The 15,589-nt window shown below is 36.8% G+C and overlaps 1 pseudogene; it reads left to right on the top strand.

The window, feature by feature from the left end:
• The window catches only part of LOC125095537 (proteasome subunit alpha type-2-like), a 31,349-nt pseudogene extending 19,551 nt beyond the window's left edge, over positions 1 to 11,798 (top strand).
• The last annotated feature ends 3,791 nt before the right edge of the window (positions 11,799 to 15,589 follow it).

Here is a 15,589-nt window from a genome sequence, read left to right as displayed (position 1 = left end):
TGCGCAGGAGATCAATAGAAATTTCATTCTTGACGCTAGACTGTCACCTATGGTGAAATGCTAAAATACAGAAATCAATATTATCTATGAAATGTCAAATTTATTATAATTATGAGGATGAAAGCTGGCCAAGTGGCTCCCAGGAGAGAAGGAAGGATAGGTTACTGGGCTGAAGCATCCTTCATGTCCCTTGTTCACTTGCTGCCAATTTGAGAGCAATATTGGTGCAGGGGGTTTTCAGGCATTATGTACCGCTGTGTAGTAACAAATTCCTGCTGGAATATTTAACTCTTGAAACTGACAATAATACAAGTGTCCACATAGTCAAAAGGTGCAGAACTTTCAGCTCCAAAATATGGAGAACATTTTAAGCATAGATTTTACTGTGGTATGTGTACCACAGCCCATTGCTTAAGAAAATTGAGCTTTTACAGACTGAAGATTAATAAGATCTTGGTGCAATTTTATTCAAGCTCGTGTTCTGTTCTCTACAGTGGTGGTGTGGGGGGGGAGATGGGAAATCCTAAATTATCTATTAGTGGGCTTCACATTTTCTATAGTTTAAGCCATTAGCTTGATTCTTAGAAATTGCCATTCAATTTCCACTGCTAGGCAGTGATTCTTTGAAAAGATTTTTATGAGTTTGTGGCAGCCTACCAGTCTCATGTATCAAGTTTAATAGAGTCTTTGAAAAAGTAACACAAAGCTAAAATTTTATGAGCCTATAAGAAAACAATAAAATGAGAGTATTTTGTCTTGCCTTTTAAGTGGGGAGGGGGCTTTTTTAGAAGTTGAAGTTAAAAGCATAGAAGGAAAAACATGCTTCTTTTTACATATTCTCCTTATCTACAGAAAAGCAGAATATTAAACTCTTATTAATAATATTATTAATCCTCAAAATAAGTGTAGGTTTTATAAATGTTGGTGATGATACACTGTGATTCTTACAGGGATTGAGACCTGGTGTGGGTATAAGAGAGGATGAATGTTTCTGACCAGCAAATGAATTAGGAATCTTGAAGGAAAACCCATATTCCCTTGTAGGTAGTATAGGTGGTGAATAGATTGTGTTATTTGCTGTCAGTTAACACTCTTCATAGCGCCCTTCCAATTCAAATTTTAATGATTCAATTTTAAATAAGCAGTGTGCTCTGCCAACCATGCTTAGAGGAGAGCACAAAGAGTCTATTCATTCTGTTACAACCTCTACGTAGAAAGTCCTCAGGAATTTGTGAAATGAATGAATGAATGGATGAATGAATGAAACTTTAATTCATCCTACGGTGCTCTGGTATCACATGAGCCGTGGGGGATAGAGTTTCTTCTCATTTGGACTTAACGTTCATTTATTTTTAGAATTATGAGTCTCTTTTCTTTTTTCTTTTCCCTTCTCAGATCTAGACAGCTTTTTGGTAACCAACACATCTACTTGGAACGTGGGCTAGAGTACTAATTGGTATATATGAAAATTTCAAAACATAACATAAGCCTTATAAAGATAGATGCCTTTCACCACGCACCCTTTAACGTATGGTCTATCACTGAGTTTTTGACTGGTATTACATATAATATGGGAAATTTACTTTCAATTAGTAGCATTAATTTGTTTTGCAGTAAGTACTGTGAGTTAACAGTCTTGTTATTCCATGTTTCTGTGCATCTTCCTAGGTCTAAATTAATTTTAGAGCTTTGTCTTTAATCTGACCCTTAGGGAAATATTTCTTGTCTAGACTTGGATTTAGTTAAGGACATTTTGACTGAAGGGATTTCTCAACACTACTATCTTGCATTTATTCTTGGTTTTTAGGTATTGGTAAAAAAAAAAAAATGAGGAGTGCCATTTCAATAAGCAAGAATCAGGCCCCTGTCCCATGAATAAATCACCATTTTTCTTGGGTTTCAGTTTTTCAGGGCTATTGTCTAAAGCGACTGTTTTTGTTCATGACATACATTTTCCAAGTGATGCTTCTGTTTCTGTCATGGAGGAGGACGAACCAGAGGGGCCACAGAGCCAGGGGAGTTAGAGATCTCTGGCAGAGAAACACAGAGAGGAGTCACAGGGAGGTTCCATAAATGCTGAGAGAGACCCCATGTGAATGTGATTAAGGTCAATAAGCATAAGTTGAAGGTCTACCATATACATGAAACTGGGATGAAAAGATGCAAAGGGCACAGATAGAGCCCTCAAGGACTTCACAAAATAGTACAAATTGGGTGATATTCAGAAATGGGAAATATTTAGAAAAAGAAATTGCAAGACTTGGAACCTATACCAGCTATCCCGAATCCTTGGGTTGGTGTGCTCTTGGCTCAAATAAAACCTATTTCCATATCCTTTGGAGAATAGTCAGTCCCTAGATAGTCTAGAGACATAAATACAAAGTTCTTTCTCATCTATTATTACTGAATTATTTACTCTTCCTAAATATTATCTCTTTTGGCCAGAATTGTAGGATTATTATTACCGCCAAATATGATGGAGGATTCATAAACTTTCCTCCAGTTGGTAATATAAACACTTTTTTTTTTAAATCTGGAAAAGAGATAAAGATTTATTTACTTTTTAAAAAACACTGTAGCATTTACACAATTTATAAATAGAGATTTGGGAAGATTTTCCACTCTACACAGCTTCTTAAGGCTTTTTTTTTCCCCCTCTTCTGTACCTCAAGTACCCAAAGCAGTTAAAGTTAATACTTAATGCAACCTAGTTGAAGAGATAGGCATTTCTTGCAGTCAGGTCTCAATTAAGAGATAAAAGACAAAAAGTGCAAAGCACTTGATAAAGCTAAGAATACAAGGCCAGCCATGGAGGTGCTTGAAGCTGTCCATAGCGATAACTGGATAGTCAGCTGGAATCTTCTTGAATTGAAGTGGGTGCTCTAACTTATCAAATTCCACATATGGGGAAATTATTGGTGCCTACCGTGGTGATTAACACTAACCCACTGGGTCAGAAACAAGCTGGGATAAAGGTGAAAACTGTATCTGACTATCAACACCAAATACATCCATTTAGAGAAAGATAGCAGAGGGTTTTTTTCTCTTTTTATATCTTCAGTTGTGCAGGTTGTCAGGCTGGTCACACAGTTAACGCTGCATATAGAGTGCTTTCTATAATGTGCAAATTGCAATGCACATTAAAATGTAATCTACTTTAATAAGTCACATGAAGATTACATTTTAAGATAATTGTTTGTGTGTTTATGCCATACACCAAAAATATTTTCCTGCTTTGTTTACAGTATTTTCTCTTTGCCTTTAGACGTAATGATTGCAACTATTAGCATTAAGTAACTCCCTTCTTCAAATGGTTGGGGGCAAAGTGACGAAGATTCAAATTTTGGATTCCTGGAACCATGGTTCATGGTAAAATGTTCAAACTGCTTCCTCTTATTGAATTTCCCCAAATTAAATTTGTTATGATGTTATGATCATCAAAAACCTTACTCTGCATCAATAACTAGGACACTTGACTTGAATTATCCAGATAGTTATATACAGTTGCCCACTTTCCAATTCCTGTGTAGAAAAAAATATGACAATTTTTTAAATAGTTCTAAGGAACATCATAACTGAAGCTTTCTGACAAATCTAGTCACTTGGAATATGGCCAATTATCAATGATTTATTAAAATGGGTGAGAAGGAAATTAGAGGAAAATGGAAAGGACAAATAATCTCCAAATTTCTCATTGTTCATTCATTTGAAAGTCCTTTTCCATTCAGCCACCAGTAAAATCATTTACAGGTGATGACATATAACTGAAAAGATTTTCATCTCTTTTTTTCTTTTTTATTCATCTTGAAAGTACCGATGAATACTTAAATAACCCATTGGTTTTAAGAGGCAAAGTATTGTGCTTATTAATTTATGCAGATATTGTTCATTCAGCAAGAAGTAAAATGACTGGCCCACAGTTGGTATCCAGCAAATATTCCTTAAATGGATGAATGAATGAGTGAACAGACAACTGAAAATATCACTGAAGTATGAGTTGACTGACCTATGTAACTTTAAAATCTAAAATAACTATAATGTTCAAAATTTGCTGCATTTATTTTGATTGGCTTATGTCTGTCTTTAAAGAATAAGCACATGGCTTAATCATATGTGGCCACTTATTTAATTATGTTAATGTTATTACTATACGTCTTGTTACCCAGGGAGACTGTAATAGCCTCGCTCTGGGGCCATGACTAACCAAGTTAATGCAGTTGTTCCTTCACTAATCTCTGGATTAACAGGTAAAATTTCCAATCTACTTTCTGTCAAAATAATTCAGTGAACGTTGTTTTTGTCTGTTTGAATATTACGACATGAGATCTGGACCTTCTGGAAAATAAATGGAGCAATGTACTGACATAATCTTTTAGTCCCAGATGATACAAACTCAGCTGAATCAGTCTTCAGAAAAAAGGAAATATTAGTTCATATATGTAACCAAAAATTGGGCAGGAGGTCTTCAGGAATAGCTAGATACAATGTCCTTCCAACAGGAAGGTTAGATAGCTCTCAGGCACTCAAGGCTGCTTTATTACTAAACTCAATCCAAAAGAAAGATAATCTACATTTTAATAAGGCCACCAAAAGTTCTGGTTGAGTTTCATTGACTTGCGAGGGTCCTGTGCCCATCCTTGACTCTGGCCAGACAGGGAAATACCCTAGTTGTAACATCTGGATCACATGTCCTTTCCTAATTCAATTTGTGTTGTCAATGGAATGTGTGCTCTGTCTTGAGTCCTATGCCTAATGCTTGGACTCAGAAGGAGGATTAGTATAAACTGAACCACAAGAACTGAGTGTGAAGGAAGATGACTCTCTAGGAAACATAAAGATACATTTGCAGAGGAAAGAAATGGGTCTTGGGGGTGACAGGAACAATAGATGACATTGGAAGTAGTGTAGATGAAGAAATCGAAATATTAAGAAAAGGATTACAAAGAATGAAAGGTTTTGGAAGCTCCAATCATATCTACTAAATGACTGGAGTTTACTGGAAGGGTGTATCCTACTGCTGTGCCCAAAACCGCAGAGCATTTCTAAAGATCCAGTTCTTACAAAATATTTTGGAATATATTCAATTTTTTTAGTTGAGAAATGTGATCAATACATTATTTATTTATTTTTAAATTTTGGTTACTAAGAAAGGAACCAGCATAGACTTTCCTGTTTTTAATTTAACGTGGGCTTTGGTTTTGAAGGCAACTGAGAGTCAAGGCTGGGGATGAACCAAAGGGGCTCATTTTCCCCATATAGCTGACTCTTCATCTGGGGGCATATGCTGATTGCTCACATAACACTGAATTCCACTGCCCCTAGAGGACATTATTTTTAATGTCAGGAATAAAATCACATTATTGAATGAGAATGGAAAGAGAAGAAAAATGATTGCTTTGATGAGTTTCAGGAGATTAGCTAAAATAATATTCAGATATAAGATCTCATCAATAATATTAAGCAGCTTTTCATTTTAGACTCTTTTTTTAAAATAAAGATTTTATTTATTTATTTATTTGAGAATGAGAGAGTGAGAGCATGAGAGGAGAGAAGGTCAGGGGGAAAAGCAGACTCCCCATACAGCTGGGAGCCCGATGTAGGACTCGGTCCTGGGACTCCAGGATCATGACCTGAGCCAAAGGCAGTTGCTTAACCAACTGAGCCACCCAGGCGCCCTCATTTTAGACTCTTAATGTGACTTAATGAGTTAAGTAAAAGATAGCATCTGAAAGTTTTGGGCCCTAGAATAAATTAACTTAAATTTACTGTAAGTTATGAAGAAAGTCTTTTATATGTTCTACTTCTGTTTGGAACCTTTGCTCTGTCCTTTGGCAACTACTACTAAAAAAAGAAATTATTGTTTATATTTATACTCTATTGTTTCTAGCAAAAGAAATTGTTCCTCCATTAAAATTCTCAGCAGTATTTTGCCAGATTTTCTAAATTCTATACTTTAGAACAACAGTGAAGTCTCTGTGATCTTGGTATGATTGAACACACTCAGGGTTATAAATCTGTTTTGTAAATGATGCTTCATAATTCCTTCTTGATCTACTATTACAAATACACAGTATTTCTTTTCAGCAAGTCATTGTGTTTTACTAAACTGTGCCAAACTGGGTAACCTATTGCTTTCTTAATCATTTTTCAAATGATCTCAGGTCAAAAGCTATGTAATTTTGGAGTACTTTGTATACAGAATTAAGATGATATTATAAGATTTATGTTGAATTTTAAATTAGACACTACATTTCAGTTCTTCATGAATTGTTTCCACAGTTTAGTCTACACTGACTTTATGAGCAGGAACCTATGTGCTATAGTTGAGGGGCATCCAAATGGCCCTCTGGACTTATAAAACTTCCTTCATCACAGAGTCTCTTGAAATAAGCACTATAATTTCCATCAAGTGGGGTGCCTTATCATTAGCTCATTATTCCTAGAAAGTCCTGTGAGGATAACACATATGGCTATTAACAGAACCATTAACATTTGAACCCAGCAAAAGTATGGGAGATGGAGAGGGTATGGGTAAAGGATAGGGTTTTTGAAGAGGAAGATTCTGTATTTTGAAGAGAAAGATCATATTTAGCTGCAGAAAAAGAACTAACTTTACAGTTTTGTTGTCTTTGTGATTTTGTGTAGACTAGAATCTAATTTGGGATGTTATAAAAAAGAGAAATTGGTTTGAGATGTAAAGATTTTAAACAATTTTTAATTCATATTGTTTCAGAACGTATAGTTTGTTGTTCCAATGTTTTTTGTTTGTTTGTTTGTTTGTTTTGTTTATTCATCTATTCAGGGGGAAGAACAAGATGGCGGAGAAGTTGGAGACCCTGTTTCAACCGGTCCCCTAAAGTGAGCTAAATATCTACCGGAACAGTCTGAACACCCACGAAATCAGCCTAACATGTAAGATTATACACTTCTGGATCTCTACAGGGACAGAAGACATCAGTGGAGAGGACGCAGCTTACCTGGATCATGGTTGATATATTCAGCTATAAATCCCCTCAACTGCCTCTCACCAAAATGACTAGGAGGAGGAACACCCAACAGAGGAAAAATTCAGAGACTGTGCCCTCTGCCACAGAACTATTGGATATGGACATAAACAGTATTCATCTGTTCATTCTTTTATGTAACGATAGCTGTTTTTTGAGCTTACTATGTGTCAAATTACTATGTGTAATTGTATTACATGTATTATTTCCTTAATGTCTTCTAAACAACACTTTGAGACAGGTACTATTATTATCCATGTTCTCCCAGATAAAATAACTAGCTTAGACATTAAATTAGCTATATTACATGCTAATAAATGATGTGTGTAGGAGTTGAGGAGTTTGAGAGACAGCAAACAAATAACAAGTACATGAAAAACTAGTACATGTAAAAAAGAATCAAAATAAGTGATGTGACAGAATAATGAAATTTGGGCACAGGAGGGCAGAGATTATAATGTGTCAGGTGGTTAGGGACGAATTTAGGAGGAGGTGACATTTGCGGGAAAACCGGTAGGATAAATAGCAGTGAGCTATGCAAAGGCTAGTGCAAACTTCCTAAAACAGCAAAAGCTTGGAGGGTTTGATGAAAAGAAAAGGGAAATCCTGCTAGCCATGTCTCAAGTATAGTCCTTCTCCTACAAAAGCTTGGTCTGCTTAGAGATCTAGCACAGAGGAATAACAAGTAGTTCTTTCTTAAGTTCTATTCAATTTTCTCATTCTCCCCATATCAGCAAGTCCTGGGTACTGGAGTATCTTCTGTCCTTTTTTATTTCACATGAAATTTCTCTCTCTAGCCTTTCTCATCCAAATTCTTCTCCTATAGGTGTACATACAAAGGTTCCACAGCATTTAACTGAGAAAAAAATTCTTTCTATATTCAGTCTTTATTAAGATCAGAATCTAGATTAGGTTAAGAAAGAACATGTTTCTTTAATTCCCTTGAACACTAATCCAGGTTTAATCAATATACATACTCAGGTTAACATCAAAACAAATTTATCATAAACACTATCCTCAAGAAGTTTAAAGTCCAGTATAATAAATGTTAAAAAATATTTACTTTATTTATTTTTTATATCCCATCAATCATTCTGCCTTGTGATTCCACTATCTTTGGAACCTGTGGACTACTCAGAGAAAACAAAGAAGTAATAATTCATGCTTAAGTTTCAAAAGTAATTTTAAGTTAAGGAAAAATAGTATTAAAAAACAAACTTTGTTGAGAAAGAAAATAGTGTTCAAAGTCTCAGAAGTTTGCCTAGATATAACTGTAAATATAGTTTCATATATATATGTAAATATAGTTTCATATATATATATATATATATATATATATATATATATATTTGGAGATCTTAGAGTCTTATAAAGGATAGTGTATGGAGATTACAAGACATGTAAAAAAAGTTCTTATCCAAACAGCAGGGGAAAATTTTTTTTTGTTCTGGTGGTATGAAAGTATAGAAACCTTAAAGAACCAGGGGAAAGAGATATATCCCAGGCAGCTCTCTTTAGCCTTGGTCCTACTTATAGAAAGATGGGAGAAATGAAGACAATATATAATTGAGATAGAAACCAAAATTATGGAGTTTTGTGCCTCCTTTCCTCTTGGGAACTCTGGGAATAAGACTGTCACTATAGGTCACCATGTACTTGTGAGCATTACACAAATTTAGGGGATATTAGTCAAATTATAGTCTATCTCAGGTGCATTTCTGGAGTTGTACATTGCTCAACTGTAATTCTTGAATATAGTGTCTTTGACTACCTGCTCATCCCAGAACAGAAATGGTTGCATAGGATATTTAGGTAAAGAGGGACCAAAAATAATTCTCATGAGTCTCCTTCTTTCACATGTGATGGAAAGGATTTGAAAAATTCCACATATCTCCAATTGAGGAGTGCAGAAGGATGATATTAATGTTGGGGATTAAACGGGCATCAGGGCCAGGCCATGGGAGATTTTTAACACCAATGAGAAAAGAAGGAGATCCTGGAGTGGACAAGTTTCCTGAGAGAAATTACGATTCCTTTCCCTAAGGAGGGAACAGAATAGGCAAATTAAACTGCAGCCGCTTCAGCATGAACCAGTGAGGACAGAGGCTGCTTGCTCCTTACAGGCTAGTAGGATGAAACACCAAAAGGGAAGTAGAGCACAAAATCCTTTTTACAATGCCATGAGGGGTGGCCAGCTTTTCTTTGCACCCAGCTACCATCTTGGGAAGGAAAAGATACCTTGAAAGGGAATTGAAGGTTGATTTATTTTCATAATTACCAGAAATGGATGATTCTGAACCAGAGGAGATGAAATTAATATTATTTGGTAAGATGGAGTGTTTTATTCCTTTCTTCCTTCTGGATCCCTCTCACAATAAAATCAGTTTCTTTTTTTCCCCCTTCACCTCCATATATGCATATGGTACTAAATATAACACAAGATATCTAACAAAGTTTTAATGAAGTGGATTTGAGTTCAGAGGAAAACCAGATTCTTTATAGGTGGAAGTAATCTAGTTTTATTAAAATCTGTGAGCTGCTTTTGTTTTTTTCACTTTAAGAAAGAGTTTCCACAATAGATGTTCAGTTAATTTAGGTACTTGGAGCTTTTTATGCCTTATTGATCAACTTTTAAGACTCATTTGGATTTTGAAGAGATAGTGGTTTCAACAATTAAAGAGGGATTAGTTTTATTACTGAGAGTTGGATTCCATTTTGTTTTCCAAATGCATTAAATTTCTCCACTGTGTAAAGAAAGTAGAGGCCTAGATAGATTTTCATGGCCTCAGTGGGTTAGTTACCTAGTGCCAACAAAATTGCTTTAGAGTTTTCCATAGAAAATGGGGTAAATGAGATCTTTTATTAGTATCTACAATAAACTAAATTTAAATTTCTAGCAATAAAATTTAGTTTATCCTAGTAAGGCTTGGTTTCATTTTTTCTTTCATGTTAATTCTTTGGAGAACTATCGTCCAAAAATTGTGTTCTTAAGGTGATCCACAAGCAGTATTTAAAATGTTTATCAACTGTTACGTCTTATTAGCAATCAGTTAGAGTCACCATAGACTGAAATGAACCAATATGGCTCTCTGGACTAGGGCCAGCAGATCATTAGCCCTGGTTTGGGGTAAATAACTTCAGCTTGATTTACTGTTTATTAGAGTTGACATAAGTTGCACCAAAAGTTGATATTATTATGAAAAACGGGATTTTCTGATACTCTTTACTTACTTTTTGGGGAAAGGCTCACATACCCATCAATTTCCGAGGTCCTGGGCCATATATAACTAGGAAAATTGAGTTCTTTGCTTGCTTTCTGTTTAGCTTGCTAATGCAGACAAAAGAGAAAGATATTGTTGTAGTATAATAACAGAGGAGTTATATAATGGGGACAACCAATCTCAGCAGGAAAGGGCTTGATTTGTGTTATAAATTATTTTCATGGAAGCTAGACTAGTAAGGACAATTTTCCTTTGTGTCCTTTCCAGAATCTGGAAGTCTGTTCCCTTTTCTTCAGGTCATTGGTAGATAGACTACACAGGTCAAAGCATAGTGGAGGAAGGCTCAACCTAGGTGGAATTCAGAGGGAATAAAGTGCAAGGAGATTTCAGAGGACAAGGAGAGGAGTGCTCAGAGAGGGAAGTGATCCTCAATGTCCACAGGAAACTGTCCCTGAGAGGGAATGGCAAGCATACATCTATATTCTGCACCGGCTCCTGGGCACTTTGCATGTCTTATTGTCCAGTGTAGTGTTTTTAGTAATGGACTGCATATTTTCATTCTTCCTAACATTAAGGACATAGCTTAATAATGCATGTGTTTGTCTTCCCTGTGGTGAACACTAGGACAAAATTTGAGGATTGCTTGAATTGTGTTTTCCCATCAGCACCTATCACAGTATCTGACACATTCTCAGTAAATGAAAAAATTACAGTGAATGAAATTCCAAAATTACGTATTCATTCTTTATGACTCTGAACATCAAATTTTCGTCTAGTTATTGGCCAATGGATCCTTCTAGGGCACTTGAAGATCCAAGGTGATCAAGATGCAATTTGACAAGGCTCTTTAAAAGCAAACTCCAGGGCACTCCAGGTAAAGATGGAGTGCATTACAGCTTTTCTCAGACTACATTCAGCCCATCTGGTAGACCTGTCCAGACTGAAAATGTTTTGGCTGGTGTAGGTTGAGGAGCTCCTTCGGTGGGAATTAAAGCTGTAAATGGTGTGGTATTAGCAACTGAGAAGAAACAGAAATCCATTCTGTAAGATGTGTAAAGTATACACAACATGGAACCAATTACCAGCCGTATAGGCTTGGTGTATAGTGGCATGGGCCCAGATGACAGAGTGCTCGTGTACAGAGCTCGAAAACTAGCTCAGCAACACTATCTCATTTACCAAGAACCTGTTCCCACAGCTTAACTGGTACAGAGAGTAGCTTCTGCGATGTAAGAATACACTAAGGTAGTGTTCATCCATTTGGAATTTCTGTACTAATTTGTGGTTGGAATCGGGGGCAACCATATTTATTTCAGTCAGATCTATCTGGAGCTTATTTTGCCTGGAAAGCCACAGCAATGGGAAAGAACTACGTCAATGGGAAGACTTTCCTCTAGAAAAGATATAATGAAGACCTGGAACTTGAAAATGATAATCATACAGCCAGATTAACCCTAAAGGAAAGTTCTAAGGGCAAATGACAGAAGACAGCACAGAGGTGGGAATCTGCAATGCCAGATCCAGGAGGCTTACTCCCATTGAAGTTAAGCATTGCTTGGCTTCCATAGCCTAATAACAAAGGGACTGAAAAATCTGGAATTTCAGAGAATCCCCCAGCTTAAACATGTTTAAAGTATGTTTTCTTTTACAGACTTTTTACATACTTATTTCTGCATCGTTTGATGATGTTTTTTAAATGACACTTATAAATTATAATAAACTGTTAAATAAAAAAAAATACATAGACGCAAACTCCAAATGTTGTATGAGATTTTTTATCTTCTTTTCTTTCCCCCCCAAGTTATAAGAAAAAAGAAACTTGAAAAAAATCTCAAGTGACTTTGCTTTTTATAGAACAAAAATCAAATGAGCTATTGTGTTTATAGCACATTATTGTAGAACTGTGGTAAAATGTATTGAACTTTTTCCATCGGGGATAATCTTTTACATAGTAATATACTGATATAAGTTCATCTTAGCTGCCATCCCTTTGGAACATTCCTTGGCCAATTAATTTATTCATTTCACAAATAATGTGCCTCTGCTATGTGCAAGTTACTATTGGTCAGGCTAGAGCTAGAGGATTGAACAAAATACCTTCTTGCCCTAGTGGAGCTTATATTCTAGGGGAAGATATGGGACATAAACTGAGTAAATAACTAAATTACAGGATATAGTATGATTACTCCTATCTGACATCATAAAAAAAATCAACCTAAAATGGATCAAAAAACAAAAATGTGAGAGTTAAAACTATACGACTCTTAGTAGAAGACATAGGAATACATATTTATGACCTCAGATTAGGTGAAGAATTCTTATATATGACACCAGAAACCCGAGCAATAAAAGAAAAGTAGATAAATTAGGTTTCATCAAAGTTGAAAATTTTCATGCATCAACGGACACTATCAAAATAGTGAAAATATAATTAAAGAATTGGAGAAATATTTGCAAATCATATATCTGATAAGTGTCTAATATATAGAACATATAAAAAATTCTTGCAACTTAACAAAAAAAAATGAACATCCTAGTTAAAAAATGGGTAAACATTTTTCCAAAGAAGATATACAAATTGCCGGCCACTATAACTAAAGATACTCAGCGTCATTAATCATTAGGGAGATGGAAATAAAAATCACAGTGAAATCTCTAACACTCACTAGAATGGTTATAAAAGAGGGGGGAAAAAAGGGTCGCCTGGGTGGCTCAGTTGGTTGGACGACTGCCTTCGGCTCAGTTCATGATCCTGGAGTCCCGGGATCGAGTCCCGCTTCGGGCTCCCAGCTCCATGGGGAGTCTGCTTCTCCCTCTGACCTTCTCGCTCATGCTCTCTCTCACTGTCTCTCTCTCAAATAAATAAATAAAGTCTTTTAAAAAAAAAGTGGGAAAAAAAAGTAAGCATTGGCAGGATGTGGGGAAACTGGTATCTTTGTATCTTGTTGGTGGGAATCTAAAATTGTGCAACCACTGTGGAAAACAGTTTGACCGTTCCTCAAAAAGTTAAACCTAGAATTACCATATGATCCAGCAACTCCATGCCTAGGTGTATGCTCCAAAGAATTGAAAACAGGTGTTCAAACAAAACTGTACAGGAATGTTCATAGCAGCCCTATACATGATAGCTAAAAGGTGGAAGACACACGGATGTCCATCAAGGAATACACAGATAAAGCAAATGTGTTATATCAGCCTAATGGAGTATTGTTTGGTCACAAAATGGAACAAAGTACTGACAACGCTGCCATGTGGATAAACCCTGAAAGCATGATTCTAGGAGAAAGAACACAATAGACCACATCTGGTATGATTCCATTTATATGAAATAGCCTAAGTTGGCTGGAGCATAGGTAATAGAATTTGATGATGGTTTATGTATGCTATATTACAACAAGAAGAGTGAAGAATGACTCCAAAATCTTTGGTTGGAATAACTGGAAAAATGGAGTTTCCATTTGTTGAGATGAGGAGGGTTGGGGGAAAATGAACTTGGTTTTGGAGGTAAGTTCAAAAGACCTATTTGATGCCCAAGGGGAGGTGCTGAGCAGGTAGTCGGATATCTTATTCTGGTATTCAGGGGCATGGTCTGAGATCGATCACATTTAAAACTGTATGGCTTGGGGGCACCTGGGTTATGGGTTATGGGCTCAGTGGGTTAAAGCCTCTGCCTTCGGCTCAGGTCATGATCCCAGGTTTCTGGGATCAAGCCCCGAATCGGGCTCTCTGCTCAGCAGGGAGCCTGCTTCCTCCTCTCTCTGCCTGCCTCTCTGCCTACTTGTGATCTCTGTCTGTCAAATAAATAAATAAAATCTTTAAAAAAAAAAAAAAACAAAACACCGTATGGCTTGAATCAAGTCACCAGAGTGTGGTTGGATGTGAGAAGGGTTACAAAGACTGAGCGCTGGGACATTTTCACCTTTAGAGCTTGGGGAGCTGAGGGCTGCAACGGCCTAAGAAGCCAGCTGGGATTTTATCCCATTCTGATGGCTCTAACAATTATTTTTCTTCAGGTAATTATTAAAGCTAAGTCACCAGCTCCAACCTCTCCCCAAGCCCTGGATTGCATTTTTCGCTTTTATTTGGGCTTTATAACTTGGTTCTGGCAGAATCTCTAACCCGATATACTATGTTGCTGATTCTCTGTCAACCCCTTTGTACTAGTCAGTTCATTCCTGGTTTTCGTGTGCATTCCACGGGGAAGAGCAGCACCATTTCCCAACGACCCCCGCTTGAAACATCAAAAACACATATGACCCGTATTCCCATATACCACATGGTAACTCTGACTCTCACCTAGACACTCACCTAGACCTTTACAACAGGTTTTCAGGCTGTCTTTCCTTCCTTTCACTCTCCCTTCCAACCAGTCCTGGGCACTGTTGGAAGTTTGAAGCAGATGTCAGTAATGTTATTCTCGAAAACCCCTTAATGTCTCCTCTCTGCCTACCGGATGAACATTTCAATGTCTTTCCAAGTAAAACCACATCTTCATTTACAATCTTGAGCTCATTTTCCCTATAGACCCACTCCTGCAAACACCAAACTCTTCAGATTTGGGTCCCTTTCCTATCACTCTATTTTCCTTCCTAATCTTTATCTAAATCCTAACCATCATTCCAGGCCCTTTTCACATGGGCGTTCAAACCTGGCGCACATAACTTTTATTATCCCCAGGCCGTGTGAACTATTTCATGCCCGTGAGAAGGGTTTACATTGGATAGTTCTTATAACCCAGTGAGGTCTGGTTCATTTTGTCAGTTGAGAAGCTAGGCCTCCTTCTCATAACAGCATCGGGAGTTTCTCGTGGGGGAGCTATTTGTATTCCATATTCTTCTCCTGGGTGATTTGGGGGGTACCAAGAGCACTCTCTTTAGTATAGACACAGTCATGGATTCTAGTCTTGCCCAAACAGTTCTGCTAAATACTTCAGGGATGAACAGATGATGCAAGCTGGGTGGGTGAGTCACTTTCGATCCTTTACCCTGCTTTACTTCTCTAAATATCCCTTATCATGAATAATTTTACATATTTATTTCTGTATTTGTCTAATGTGTGCTTCCCCCACTAGACTATGGGCTCCTGGAGGGCAGCTACCCTGTTTATTTTGTTTACAGTTACTGTCTCCTCTAAGCTTGGAACACTGCTTAATACTTACTATGTGCTGAATATTTGCTAAGTGAATAAATTAGTGACCCCAGGTTTACTGAAAGAATTATTAGGAAAAAGACTTGCTTATCTCTGGGTTTGATGATCTGGCAGGATAAAAGTATGGGACTTGGAATGGTGATTTTTGCCACCACATAGGGGAGCCTGCCTGAGAATGAAGCCAATTCTGGGCCAAGATATAACCAAAAGACAGAT

Source organism: Lutra lutra, chromosome 3 (genome assembly GCF_902655055.1).
Source record: "Lutra lutra chromosome 3, mLutLut1.2, whole genome shotgun sequence".
Taxonomy (NCBI): Eukaryota; Metazoa; Chordata; class Mammalia; order Carnivora; family Mustelidae; genus Lutra; species Lutra lutra.
Note: the sequence above shows the minus strand (reverse complement) of the source record. Positions and strands in the feature narration are given on the sequence as shown.